Source organism: Ochotona princeps, chromosome 15 (genome assembly GCF_030435755.1).
Source record: "Ochotona princeps isolate mOchPri1 chromosome 15, mOchPri1.hap1, whole genome shotgun sequence".
In the NCBI taxonomy this organism is placed as follows: Eukaryota; Metazoa; Chordata; class Mammalia; order Lagomorpha; family Ochotonidae; genus Ochotona; species Ochotona princeps.
The window spans coordinates 46,416,178-46,421,764 of NC_080846.1; the positions used below are offsets into that span (position 1 = coordinate 46,416,178).

At 39.3% G+C, this 5,587-nt stretch overlaps 1 pseudogene; it reads right to left on the reverse strand.

Moving 5' to 3' along the window:
- Window positions 1-2,894: 2,894 nt before the first annotated feature.
- LOC101517062 (large ribosomal subunit protein eL18-like) lies at window positions 2,895-4,847 on the reverse strand (annotated as a pseudogene).
- Window positions 4,848-5,587: the final 740 nt, after the last annotated feature.

The window sequence follows — 5,587 nt, forward strand, 5'->3', positions numbered from 1 at the left end:
GTCACATTAGGGTATCCAAGTTGGCATTAATCCAACTCACCATGTTCATTGGGAGCCTTTGAGAAGTTCCCAGAGCCATTCACATAAGCCATGGGCTTAGTAAGTTCTGCATACTCACTTTCTATTCTCCAAAACCAAGAGGTAAAAAGGCCTTTCTTCCAATAGCTTCCAGTCTGAGTCTTCATAGTCTTTTCTTTTAGTTTGTGATTGACTTTGCATGATGAGGATTTTCTCTATGTGGTTTCTGGCAGTCCTGAGCTTCCCTTTAGTTTGCCATCTGCATGTTATCTGTGACTGAATGTAATCTTGCTGATCCCCTGCCCTCCATCTCTTCATGAAATATACTTCAAATAATGTAAGTTATAAGGTGTTGTTTCTAAAAGATCCAATTTTAGTGATTTGAAACTTTTTTGGCAAATATTTTTAAAGTGCTCATGCTCTTGTAAAAGGTTCAAATTTTTACATGCTATTTGTTTAAAGAAGGCTTTAAAATTTTAAATGTATCACATACTATTTGGACCTTTCCCTAGATATTTCATGGAGTAGCTGGACAAGGAAATGTGTGATAAATCATGGTTGAAGCAAAATTGAACTGTTAACTAGATGAGGAATGCAAAACTGGGTTAAAATCCAGTATTTATAATCCCACTAAGGAAGGGACAGGATGCTAATGAAGAGCGTTTGGAATGGCACAGTGTCTTGAACAAGGCACTGGCTAAGTCTGTTGGTCAAGTACGGCTTGGATACTATGCAAGTGGAAAGGGAAGTCACAGGGAGAGAGAATAGGGGACACCATTTGGGGAAGAAAGAACATTTGTATAAATGCTATATTTGCAAAAAGCACACTGAGAGATTGGTTAGTAGTACTGTATCCTGTGTATTATTTTCTGTTTACAAGTCATTTAGGACCTGGAGGCAGCAGATACTTATTTTTTATGTTTCACTATCTGGCTAATGCCTGACCTGTAATAGGGTTGCAATGGACTGAATGCATCTTCTTTCCCTCCCTCTCCGCCCCGCCCCAAGTCCTTATGTTGACACCCTAATTCAAACTTGGTGATATTTGAGGATAGAGATTTGAGGGAGGTAATTAAATTATGGATGTGAAGACATTATTTATTGGATCAGAGGTCTGCTAAGAGGCCAAAGGGATAGTTAGCTCTCATTCTCCCTCGTAAAGATAGGAGAGAGCTGGGGAGTCTGCAAGCTGAAAGAAGGCCTTCTTCAGAATCCAGCTCTGGTGGGAGCCTGACCTTGGACTTTTGGCTCCCCAAACTTTAAAAGTGAATGTTTAATTGTTTTATTCACCCAGTCCATGCTAACTTGCTAGAGCACCCTAGATCGTCTACACTAAACATGATTAATTGAATAGTGATATAACCAATGTCTTTTGGAATCCAGGTGTTTTCCCTGTGTCTCCTGTTTTCTTTATAGAATAGGAGGTCTTGATCAGTGTGTTGGAGAAAGAAAAGTAACTTTGAGAATCCTAAGTACAGAAATGGACTTTAGATTGTCTAAACAAACTCAATTATTGAAATAGCAAAACAGCCGAAGTGTTTCAGATATTGAAAGAGTCTAAATAAATTTGTTTCCCTCATTACATATTAATTGTAACAGACTTTTTTGTAAAGCAAGTGGAAATATTTCATACAGGTAATATTTCATGGTCATAAATCCTGATTTTTGGGAATCAGACCCAATATTTTTAAATGGGTACCTTGGGATTCCAACTAAGGTTTCTACCTCACTGAGCCCTATGGCTGAATTTCAGTTTCCTCTGGGTGTTCAGTTACTTCATAGCTCAGAGCAGCACTGCTCTCCTGGACTGCTGCTCCTTCAAGGGCCAGCAAGAGCAAGATCGGGGTGTTCAGGTACTAAAGTTGCCAGTGAGATGGCAAGCATGGCTGGAAGGGTGCTTTGCTATCTTGCTCTGCTTGCCTAAGGGTTGCCAAAGGGCCATGGAAATGCTCCTGTTTGAACTGCTCTCCTGTGTGGGTTTCAATGCATGGCCTCCTTTTCTTCCATCTCCTTAGAAGGTCTAATACACTGTTAGATTATTTGGCCACTAATACTAGATAGTTTCCCTAATAGGTCCATTTTTACCCTGCCACAATTTTTTAATCCACTTAAAAGACTGGTTTTTAAAGTTGTTCTCTACTATTCAATTGGATACATCATTATCGACTTGGGTTAAAACCACCTTTTAAGGGATGTGATGTTAGTATAATATCTCATCCACTCAGGACATCATTCTTTTATATATCACTATGAAAAAGAAGACCCTGCTACTTAATTGTAAGGTGTCAGATACCATCAGTTGTCACACTCATTATGACTTCAGAAGCTTTAAGAAACAAAAGTTTTTATGTTAGAATTAGTAAAATAAGATGCACATATGTTTTAAGGCCTCTTCAGAAAGTTCATGGTAAAACAGAAGTAAAAGATACGTTTATTTTGATGTAAAAAAACCCTGAAATCTGTGCTTAGCTTTCCAATAATGCTTATTTTCCCTAAACTTTTTGGAGGTACTCTTGGGCATGGATTTCAAATTTTTTTTGCACCAAATAATCTTTTAAATTTGTATTCTGTAGTTTTGGAGTACTCTCTTACATACAACTTTTCATAAATAAGAAATTGCTAGTGGCCTTGACCATTGCCATATTTTTATCTATCTTCCATCTGTAATTTTCCAAGTTCCTGTCATCCAATTAAATTATACCTGCTTGTATAAGAACACATCATACAATTAAATTCGATAACATTGAAAAATTTATGTTGATCTCAGTTGTTATACAATCTAATAAACCTATGCATGCAAATGCATCTTTTTTTTCATCCAAAATATTTTTATTCACAGTACAGGACCTGGATTAGTTTTTGTAGGCTCCAGTGGTCTATCTGCCTCTGGCACATGCGAGCTTCCAGCCCTTGGAGTGGACATAGGGTTTGGTGTGGCTATGTGAGGTGTCTGGTGCTTAGTCGATATGCTGGTACACCTCTGAGCCCTTGCGAGGAGCAGAGAGCAGCACAGTGCCAGCTGGTGGAAGGTGAGGATCTTGCTGCCCTGCCTTGAGCATGCGGCTACAGGTGCAGCTGGTCACACACAGGGCACACACCTTCAGCTTGGGCACCTCCTGCATCCGCACATCATCCACGAAGGGGCCCCACGACCACCGTCATCTTGTTTTCTTGGCCAGGAAGCGTCATCTTCTGGATCGTCTGGGACAGTGACAGGAGCGGGTTGGTGTAGCTCATGAAGAGCCTCTTCAGCACCACCTGGTTGAAGGTGGAGTCAGTCCTACTGGCCAAAAACTGGTAGAGCGTGAGAGGCAGCCGGTCCTTCTTGTGACGGATGTCCACTTCCAGGATGCACCTCCTGCCTAGCCACGTCCAGAAAGAGAGTGGATGCACATAAATTCATCACTTTTTATAATAATGTGGGTGTTTTAAAAAGTGTCTTTCACTGTATGTAGCTTCTCTCATTCAAAAGCTTTATAGGAACCCCTTTCATTCCAATTGGAGCTCAAATCCATTTTTTTGAGGCAATATAATACTCTGTGATGGGGACAATGTTGAGTATTTTGTTTCTATTTTGTTCTTATTTTTGCTTTTACTAGCAACAACTGTCTTGTAATGTTCTTATTTATGCTTTGTTTCTTTCGTTAGATTCTCAGAAAGGACATTTTTAGGCTACAGACAGTCATATTTTAATTTATTTTTTATTTTTTAAAGATTTATTTATTTTTATTGGAAAGGCAGATATACAGAGAGGAGGAGAGACAGAGAGGAAGATCTTCCATCCGATGATTCACTCCCCAAGTGACCACAACGGCTGAAGCTGAGCCAATCCGAAGCCAGAAGCCTGGAGCTCTTCCGGGTCTCCCATGTGGGTGCAGGGTCCCAAGGCTTTGGGTCGTCCTCGACTGCTTTAACCACTACACTATCATGCCGGCCCTGAGCATACTTTTATTTTTGAATAGATATGCATAGATTATCAAAAGGCTTCTACAACTCCTGTTTCCTTTAAAAGACATTTTTTTTACTTCTGTACATAGTTTTTTCCTCTATAATAAATATGAAGTGGGCGTGTTAACATCCCACTTCTCTTTCATACTTTAGCAATCTCAGTATAAAAGGTATGTCAGGGTCCAGCGCAGTATTCTAGTGGCTAAAGTCCTTGCCATGAACACACCGGGATCCCATGTGGCCTCTGGTTCTAATCCCAGTGGCCCTGCTTCCCATCCTGCTCCCTGCTTGTGGCCTGGGAAAGCAGTCAAGGACAGACCAAAGCCTTGGGACCCTGTACCCGCGTGGCAGAACCAGAAGAGGCTCAGGGCTCCTGGCTTCAGATTGGCACAGCTCCAGCTGTTGCAGCCACTTGGGGAGTGAATCATCAGATGGAGGATCTTTCTCTCTGTCTCTCCTCCTCTCTGTGTATCTTTCCGATAATAAATAAATGACGTGTCATTTTTTAAAGCTTATTCTGCACTACTTGTGTAATTAAGCTCCTGAAATATTTTCTTACCATTCAAATAGCCAAATATGTCTCTTACCTTTTATATGCCTTTTTGGCTGATATGAGGAAGATCTTCCTTCATTTCAAAAACACGTTATGTACCCCAAATTTTCTTGAAATATTTTTGTTCACTATTTTTAGGTGTATGTATTCAAAATTGTTTTTATAAGTGTTGGTAGTCCAAACAATTTTTCCAGATGGATAAGCTGGATACTTTATAAATCATGCATATTTTTACTCAATGAGATGAGCTCTTACCCTTGCCGAATAGTAAGTCCTTATCTGCTAGTAACTGAGTCTTGACTTTCCACTGTATAATATTGATCTCCATTAATACCGTCTTCTCTTTACAGTATATGCTTGTAACTGGTAGAACAGGTCTCTTTTCCTTTAAATCTTTCTGTTTTTAAGTCCCTTTCTCCTTTATTGGTAAGTATTTATCCTTTCATGTGAAGTATGAAACTATGACTAAAAAATTGTCGATGTCTTATTAGAACTCATTGAAGTTGTATCAGCTTACAAATGCATAGAAAAATATTGATTGAAGAGACAGTCTCATGGTGGAATGAAGTCTTGCTGTCTGATCACTTGAACAAATTTTGAAATGAGTATGCACTAATATTTCCTTCTTTTATACCATTGTCATGAGTTGGTGGAACAGTCAAGCTAAGTTTGACTAGTGACATTGCCTCGGCTTTCTAGGACCTAGAGTAGCCCTGATGTTACCTGTTCATTTAAAATGTGTCGATTTTAAATGCTGGTGAGATGCTAATATTCATTTGTAATGGGAAGCCAGGACTGGTTTAGCATACAGCGATGTAGAAGACAGTGATGTACAACCACTTACTACCTCATCACAAATGCCAGTAATGTCCTAACTGAAAACCACTGGATTTTAATGACTCAGTTAAAACCCCAGATTTCAATGCTTCTTTGTAATGGTGGTTTTACTTTTGTTGTTGTTGTTACTGTTTTTCAAACTTGTAGACTAGTGACTCTTTTCCCTAGTTTAAAAGAATTTGTTCCACTGCTTCAAAATAGTTTGTTATTTCTATTTTGATCCAAGAGTTT